The sequence below is a fragment of the Cupressus sempervirens genome, chromosome 3 (genome assembly GCF_028749045.1).
Source record: "Cupressus sempervirens isolate cs-2001-9-10 chromosome 3, ASM2874904v1, whole genome shotgun sequence".
Lineage (NCBI taxonomy): Eukaryota > Viridiplantae > Streptophyta > Pinopsida > Cupressales > Cupressaceae > Cupressus > Cupressus sempervirens.
Genome location: NC_143120.1, coordinates 628024130 through 628033909, shown reverse-complemented (window position 1 = coordinate 628033909; position 9780 = coordinate 628024130). Strand labels below are relative to the sequence as shown.

Here is a 9780-nt window from a genome sequence, read left to right as displayed (position 1 = left end):
TGAATGTGTGGGGCGCTACAGATGCGTTGTAACATTTTATTTTCTTCTCAACTCCTTTATGTTACTACAACAATCCAAATTCCCATACACCTCTTCCACCATGACTAAGACGATGGTCATGCACTGTAGGCAATTTTTGGGGTTCAAATTCTTAATTAAGATTGTAAGGCGACACCCATTGCAATTACAGCGAAAGGAAAAGGGTGAAAAACAGATAAAAGAACTAAAAAGTATAGACAAAATTGAATATTGTATAACAATAAAATGACGGTTACATAGACACAAAAAAGTTGAGTTATACTGACCTATCAACAATTTTTTTTTTACATGACCTCAATTGAAGCAAATCTTTTTGCCCACATATGGTTGGATGAGACAATCCCATCAAATTCTTGAGATATATAATCTAACAAACTAGATGATTGTCATGTACACAGGCTTGTATGGAATCCCTATCTTTTTTGGAAGTTAAGATACTTGATGGCCCAGCCGAACAGCGAGGCAAAGCCAACAGGGAGGCACACAATCACTAATGCTGCAATTCCCAGAAAGTCATGTCTGATTCCAAAATAAGTTTCTATGAACTTCGACACCGCTAGCTTTCCATCCGCTGTCTCAAACTCTGTATCTACATCACCCAACTGAGATCCAACCAAACCATAAAGTGTCCAAGAAATAGGGGTGAGCCAGTAGTACCATCTCCACCACACATGAATTTTCTGTTTCAAATATAACAGGCTTGGTTGCATTATTAAACATCAGAAATTGCTTTAGATTTTTAACTATAATAAGTAAAAATTGCTTGAACCAAAAAAAAAAAATTGTAGTTCAAAGTTTTAAAGAGATAGGCTTACAGGCCGAGGAATGAGAAAGCCACAAAAGAGATTCCATGTAGAATAAAATGCAGATGAAACGATTGCTGCAACAGAGAAGTTTGGAGTCATGGCAACTGTCACCATCCCAAAGAAGGTGAAGTATAGAAACGTGAAATACATGAAGAAGAGGAACCAGAAAAACTTGATTGCCGTCCACTCAAATGTGACCATGGAATAGACCAAGAGAGCGTAAATTATGGACTGCATAAGCACATAGGGAAACTCTATTGCCACCTACACGAATAAATGAGACTGTCATTTGGTTAAGTTGAGGTTGCATAGAAAACACAATATAATAAAATTATGTCAATATCTTTTACTGTACCTGTCCAAAGGCATAAGGGAATTTCGAGTACATCGCAACAGCTCTTTCTCTATAGACTACGGTCCGTTCGACATCAACCACAGGTTGCACACTTGATGAATTGCTTACTCCAATGAAAAGAACGGAAGAATAAAGTGCTCCCAAAATATTAAAAAAATCTTGTTGATTACCTCTGTCAAAACAAATAATAAACTGTTTATAAGATCTTAAAACAGAAATAAAGTTTCAAGAACGCCTTGGAGAGCTTTTAGAAATATTATATTTTGGTAGAATCTTCCCATGGAAAATATTGTAGCTTAACTTAAAAATCTAATTTTTTTTTTGTCGATGTAATTTGTTGGTATAACAGGTGACTGCTGTTTCGGAACATGTTCTAGTTTAGTGGGCAAACACTAAGAAATTGCTGGAAATTTGTAGAACTCAACTCAGGTGGGTTCTATTTGAGCAAAGCAAATCTTTTATACCAGTCAAGAGAAAAACCAACCTCTTTTTCCCGAGGTCCCAAAATATCGTCCCAAATATCAGTGCAACCACTGTGCTAAAGAAAAACCTCACAACAACATAGTGCGGATTTTGCTAGTAAGACATAGACTACTTCCATAAGCATGCCATGCATTGAACTGTGAAAGACTGTGCATACTTTGTTGGATAATTTAGATCCTTCGAGTCTGGAGCAGGGCTGCTTAGTTCTTTAATTAGGGATTGATTGAATCTAAAAAATAGAAAATGATGTTAGCAATTACATGACAATTTTTCACTTTTTATGAGGACTTATTAGTGATATATGGGTGAGAAAATTTCCTTCTAAAGGAACTTCCAATCATTATGTACATACTCATAGAGTGCAGATTGTCTGTATATATTTGCGAAGTCTACCCCAAGACTTTCCTCAGTAGATATAGAGGTTACTTCAAGCACCCATGTTGCTGGATTATAGCCTTCTTTAATTGGTGGAACACCTTCAATAGCCTAATTAGTCACACAAAAAATATAAATCATTACTCTTTCTGTTGGCAACAAATAGAAAGTGAACAAATGCCATGAAGTGAAAAAACACCAACAGTACCTCAAAATATTCAACGAGTTTATGAGAATGCCCACCCAACGGTCCTGCGTAGATCACTTGGCCACCTCTTTTCATGAGCAGAAGCTGCAAGTCAAAAATCCAAACAAGTTAACATTAAGCATTGGTTAGCATCTGCGGGGGCTTCCCTGTTCCCAATTTGGAAGCGCAACAATACTTAGCTTCTTTCATCCAAAATGACACAATTATATGACTCACAGTACTCAATTCATGAAAGTGTTTAAATTTACCTCATCAAAAGCTTCAAAAATATCAATGCTAGGTTGGTGGATAGTACAAACAACTGTACGACCAGTATCAACTGTGTTGCGTACAGTCCGCATGACTATAGCTGAAGCTCGAGCATCCAATCTTGAAGTTGGCTCGTCCATGAAAATTATGGATGGGTTAGCAACAAGTTCCACTACTATGGTAAGCCTTTTCCTTTGTTCTGTAGAAAGACCCGTTAGCCCAGGAAGCCCTACCAGAGCATTCCTTTGTGAAGTAAGCTCCACAAGTTCCATCACTTCTTGTACAAACATCTGTAGTCATTAAAAGAGAAATCACCGAGAAAAGCATTTAGTTTCATCACAAAAAGAGCACCTATTGAAAGTACATATGCAAAGAGTAGAGCTCAAAATCCCACCGTTCTAGTTCTCTCATCAACATCTTGTGCAAGTCGAAGCCATGCAGAGTACTCGAGTGATTCATATACTGTGAGATTAGGAGAGTGAATATCGTTTTGTTCACAGTATCCTGAGATGCGGGCGAACGTTTCCTATTTTTTAGGGTACCCAGATATGCATATATTTCCTTCAATGTATCCTCCTATTTTTCTTCTCGCCAAGACATCCATCAATGTGGTTTTTCCAGCTCCACTAACTCCAACCAAGGCTGTAAGCATCCCTGGCTTGAAGGATCCACTTATGTTGGAAAGGAGTTTTAACCTGTCTTGATCCACACCTTCATTTTTCATCTCCTAACGCAGTACCATATATTAATTCCATAATTAAATTTGATAAAAGCTGGGAATGTCAAAATTATCGCCAATTAATTAAATTTGATCAACGAAAGTCTAACTGCACTCACCTGTGGCATGTCAACATAGTAGTTGATGTTTTCAAAAGCAATTGATAATGGTTGGAAAGGAAGGACCATTCCTTTTTTCTGAAATACCGAGTGCTGAATATCAGTCAGTTCTCTATCATGGCTTGAAGTTAGACTTTCTCTTCTCTCTGACAAATCTGCATGGCCTGAAAGATATTCTACATTCTGTGAATGAATAATGCTAACTTTTTCATATCATAACAGTTGAAATTATAAGTAGTGTTTATGATCGTGGGGTTTCAACATGTTACAATCTCTTTGATCTATTTGTCAATCAATTTCTAGAAATTTTATTTGAGAAACTGAAAATTTTCAAGTTTTCATCCACAAATTAACACACGTTCATTGGCCTCTCTCTAATAATTTTTAGTTACAATGTTCTCTTATACGAGGCGCACAATTTATATTTTAACATTCAACCACCTTCAATTGCTATGTTCAAAATCGATAATTGCAAATTCAACATGAAATATATGTTTCTTTCGAAGTGTTGAATAAGACATTCGTATCTTTTCCAGTGGCAGGTTAACACATCCATAAGTACGCAAAAGGCTTACAAGAAAGATCTAACTTATCTTGTTACCTTTCTAAATTTTAATTTTAAGTCTGTCTAAAATGAGGAATTTGTTTTTGAGCAAACTGGAACTTCACACGCAGTAAAGATTTTGAGTGGAGATCATGACATACCTCTAGATTTTACCACCGATGTCAAATCAACAGACTTAAGTTCTTCTCCATGGTTGCTTTCTCCAGTTCTGTTTACCTGTTTCTCTTTAATAATATCCTCAGATAGTACAGCTTGTGATTTTCTCAACGTTGTTTATTAATAAGATTCTGTTAGAGCCCGCCGTAGATGTAAATTAAAAGGGAAATAAGAAAAAGATAATTAAATCTTAACAAAACCCAAGACTCACGATTGAGGTATGCTAGAGCCAAGGTAAATAAAATATTAAAGATTATACAAAACCCAATTAGTGCTCCAACACCAATCCAATATAATCTAGCTTCGGCAATTAATCCACGAGCTTATATTATTTCATGTCCCAATGTCTTGTTTGAGGTAGTACTGCTTGGCTACATACAAGTAATATATATGAGATGAAATAAAATGTTTAGTATGATTGTCCACTCTTGATATACAATGATCCTTTTAAATAAAGGCAAATTCACTTACTTTGTTCCATCTGGGAGCTAGAAATTCATTGACAACAAGGGCATTTTGGCTGTAAGACAATGGAGAACACCAATATGCCCAAATCCACCAGCTGGGTACGTCGACTATTTCAACATAATAAATCCTCATTTCAAAATTTGCTATCATAACTAAAATGTTCATGAAAGTTATTTCCTTCAATGTAAATAATAAGGTTTGTAGAAATCAGGAGACTATATACCCCGGGAAACCACAAATCCTCCAAGGAGGAACACGACAAGATTAGCAAATGCTCCAAAAGTTTGTGAGACGATCATGTTTTGACCCAATGATCCCACGAACTTGAAAAGTCCCATTCCCATTTGATGCAACCAAAAGAGGAGAAAGACTTGCTTAAAGCATCTGCGAACAAAAGAAAGGATCTCTCAAAATGAGCACAGCCTGTTGCAATGCTTCTTTGATTATTATTTTGTCCCATACACAGCAAAGTATATCGGTCAGATTATACACTACAAAGTATACTGGTCAAATTTCTGACATCTAAGGCCATTTGTCACAAAGGAAAAGTAACATTAGATAAGCTTAACGCATCAGCACGTTATAAAATGTGGCTTCTTTAGAATATGATTTGATTAGCATTTCTAGAAATGATTGTTTGCGAACTAGTTTACATGATATCTAGCACAAGTAAAGAGTCATTACTAGATCTATTTATCATTGTAAAACAACGTTGAAAATACTAGATAATGTGCAGCCAACTTTCAATATTTTATCTAGAACGAAGAGTGTTTGCATTATGGGTAGAAATGAATCATTTAGCATTCATTGTTTATTAATTCTGTGAAAGAAGAAAGAAATTAAATTTCATCTATTAATTAGAGAATTTTCTTACGGGAAGGGGTTCTTGTCTTGATTTCACACCAGGAATGTAGTTTGAAGTGTAAGCAAACCCATGATTTGAGAGTAGTTAATGTTGTAGTTAAAACCTTTTAGGTTGCTATGATTTGAGTGGAGATGTCATTAAATGTTAGGAGCTTAAATATATGCTTGAATATGCTTGTAGTTAATTGTTATATTTTTCATTATAACATTACCATACAAACTATTGTAAGTGGAACAGTTGTCTTTCTACACATCACCATTGTCTATGCAATAGAAATAGAGAAATACAAGACTTACCTATCAGCCTCTGGTGCAAAACCAATAGTATAGTATGTAATGAAAACCCATATCACTGCTTCTACCAGAGAAAATGGGATCTTCACTATCCAATTTGGTATCGAATATGCCCAAGCTGGATATAATAGTTGGTCTCTTTGTTCGTAGAAAATTGGAAGTCGGACAACTGTCATTGCCATTTCTGGTATGCCATTGAACATCATATGGATTAAACCAAAGAACAGGGCAACCATGTAGAGATTTCCATCAGTAATGGTCCGTTGGTGCATTTCTGTGCACAAAAAAATTGTTGTGGTGATTGCAGCTACAACTACAATCTGCATTACTTGTTTGTCAGAATTTATTCTCCTTTCTTTCACAAAGTTTAAAAAGAGAAATGCTTAAGTTCTTCAAATTTGGGATTTTGGAGATTCACCTGTCCTGTTTTGAATATGTAAACAAAAGAGTTTCTCTTCATAAGGAGCACTTCTCTAGAGTAGCAAGCTTTGAGCATGTTCATTCTACTAACACCATACTTGGTAGATGTAAGGGCAGCAACATGGTTCTTTGTTTTGTCATATGGATGTGACAACTCTTCGATAAGACTCTTACCAACATGAAATGAGCGAAAGGCCTCTACAAATTCCTTGACAGGTATGTAGTGATACGGTTGATTTGTACGGGCCCAATATTGCCTTTGGTCCTTTCTTGAGGTTACCTGTTCAAGTAAAACCAAAAGCATGGTTAATAAATTTGATACTATTAAGAATTTCATCCGTTAGCAGTTGCATCGTACATAGTACTTGATCACTTTGGTACCAATTGGCACCTAAAATGGATATATCATGTGAGCAAATGGATTGAATCTTTGTGATGTGAAATCAATTGGCACCTAAAATTCAGCAGGCTCTACTAAATGAAGGATCCCACACTTACTTCCTGCAAGAAATCAGCTACTCCTTTCCTGTCGGGGCATTTGAAACCCATGGAATCAAAAAAGTCAAGCACACGTTCTCGAGGTCCTTGATAAACAATCTCTCCTTCAGACAATAAGATGATGTCATCAAATAGTTCATATGTTTCAGGAGCAGGCTGCAGTAGAGAAATCAACATTGTGCCATGAAGAACATGGACAAGTTGGCGCAGACACTTGATAATTTGGTATGTTGTAGCACTATCCAATCTTGTTGAAATTTCATCCATAGAAAAAGCTTTGGGACGAGTAACTAGCATTTCCCCTGTAAATGTTTAATAACAAACACAAAAATTGCATCTTTTAGTGATATAATTTCAAATTTCTATGTTTCAAAACTTCTAAGGAACTTTCCTTGTAAAACACACCTGTGGTGACTCTCTTCTTTTGACCTCCAGAGATTCCATGGCGCATTTGATCCCCTACTATTATATCAGTGCAGATGTCCAGTCCTAGAAGCTGAAATAAATCAAGGGTACTATTATAATCTTTAAAATCCAAATCTTATTAAGCATTTGTACTACCTAACATGGGACTACTGAAATCTAACCTTTAACACATAATCTGTGACAAGGCTGGTCTTCTGGCCTTCAATTGCAGTTTCCTATAACCGTTACACAGATCAAATGTCAAACTTGGCATAAATTAGAGAGCAGATCAGATCATTAGGAACTCTTAATCAAAAGTATATGTTTGGTACCAAGATCTACCTTCATAAAGATGTCAACATCTAGATCTGGTTTGATGTTTACTTGCTTCTCATGTCTAGAAAGTTCTTGCAGGAGATCTGTGAGAACCACGTATATTCAATATGGGTACAGAAATGATAAGACAATACAATTGTGAGTAATTTCTGCAGAAGCACTCACCATATCTTGACCCAACTCCTTGGCACTGGCCAGAAAAATCAAGCATTTCCCTCACAGTCATTTTTGCAAAATGCAAATCATGCTGGCTAATGTAAAAAGAACTTCTTTGCGGCATGAATTTTGTTAATGAGTGTCCATTGTAGGTAACGTTGCCACCAATCTATAAAGAGAAAGCTAGTGTTATAAATATCTGAAAATACATGCAATCTCCTTAATATTTTCTTTATAAAATTGAAAGTTGGCTGCACATTATCTAGTATTTTCAACGTTGTTTTACAATGATAAATAGATCTAGTATACGACTCTTTACTTGTGCTAGATATCCTGTAAACTAGTTCGCAAACAATCATTTCTAGAAATGTTGATCAAATCATATTCTAAAGAAGCCACATTTTATAACGTGCTGATGCGTTAAGCTTATCTAATGTTACTTTTCCTTTGTGAAAAATTAATATAAAACACATCAAGGACTCATATAACAACATATGAAAACCCTTCATAGAAAAACACAAACTAAATCAAAACAAAAATGGTTATAATCACGAAATTACATCATTTGATGCATTCAAAGGGTACTTAACTCAGATACTTGTCCTAATTATCAATTAGGACAATTGGCTAAAGAGTTTAGGAATTGGACTTAAGAGTTTATCTCCCCTCTCTTACCATTGAGACAATGCGATAGGGTACGCTCATCTTGGCAATTCAGGGAAGTCGATACCCGGTACCTGCAACCTGCATAAAATTCATGCATGTACAAACACAATATTCTAAGCTAAACAGACAATGGCAGGAAGTGGTGCATCATGTAGATCCCGACTAGCAGGTGACTACAACTCCCTTCCTTAACCACATCAAAAACACCATACATAAAGAAAACAAACACGCACACCATACACATGCAATATGGGGTAAGTATCCATAAGAAAGCACATATGATAATAAACCATCTAACTAATCATCATCGATAACTGAAAACATTGAATAATCATCATACATGCATGAAATATAGAGTACCAAGTAATCTCATCATATAATAAACTGAGTGTAAACTAACATCTAATAATCTCTAACATAATATTACTAATCATCAAACATAGAATTGGCGTAAAAGAGTTTGGCAAGGATGACAGAATGCGACTTAGGGGCAGGCACTACGCGAGTTTTGGAAAAAAAATTCAATGTAGTATGTCAATCATCAATATATGTGAATAATGCACATGCTAGCAATAAACAAGGTTGAATTAGAGATTCTATGAGAACATAAGTCCATTTATGTCAAAGCATATCAAGGAGGTCTTTGAATATGACAATGCCTTTAAACAATGACAGTGGCAAGTTACTTCGTAGGGTCATTTCATGACAAATAATCAAATGTTTTCATGACATAGAAAACCATTGCACATGGCAAACAAAAAATAAACATCATTATTTATAATAGCCACTAGTAATGACAATAACTACAATAAAGTAATGATGCAAAATTTTTGCATACTAACAAAGGCATGTTTGTTGTCTTCACAACCTATAGAATTCTTGACCTTTTTCTAGGTAAGTGCACCAAGTTATGGTGCCAAAAGGGGGGTATAAGTGGCCACTTTTTCCTAAAATCAGAAATTTTTGAACTTTGACAAGAGTTTGAAGATAGTTACGCTCAAAATTTTAAGATATGACAAAAAAAAAAGTAGTAGTCCTTGAATCTAGTTTCTTTACTACTATTTTTTTTCAAAATGATTTAGTTTTAGGCCCTCAAAAAAGGGGGCCACAGAAAGAGGTACCTTTTTCTAGAAAAAATATAACATAGTGCAAATGTGGCTCCCCTAAAATTTAAACTTTTATTTTGAAATTCTTTAATCAATCTTGGTTAAAAGTTGCCTAACATCGTGTAGTTTATCCCAAAATTTTCGAGTAATTTTAATAATGTGTATTCTTTTTTATGAATTTTGTAAGTGGACACATCCTAAAAATGTGAAATACCTGTGTGCTCCCCCTAGCAATTATTGAAAACTAATCCAAAATAAAAACTTCTTTTTCAAAGTGTGTAGAATGGAGTCTAGTTTCTAAAAAACTAATTTTTTGCAAAATTTGATGAACTAGCTAAAATCTACACCCCAATTAGTACATGTTGGTTTTTGAGAGAAAATGGACATACATTCAAAAAAAATTATAGTTGAAAGGTTTGAAATAATATAAATTTGAAATAAATTATATGTTTGTATAGCTAATACAGAGATCTATAATACTTATGTAACCTGAT

The 9780-nt window shown here is 35.1% G+C and overlaps 1 pseudogene; it reads right to left on the bottom strand.

Annotated features, from left to right (window-relative positions):
* Window positions 1–233: 233 nt before the first annotated feature.
* On the bottom strand, window positions 234–7385 carry LOC149568249 (ABC transporter G family member 35-like; annotated as a pseudogene).
* Between the last annotated feature and the right edge of the window lie 2395 nt (window positions 7386–9780).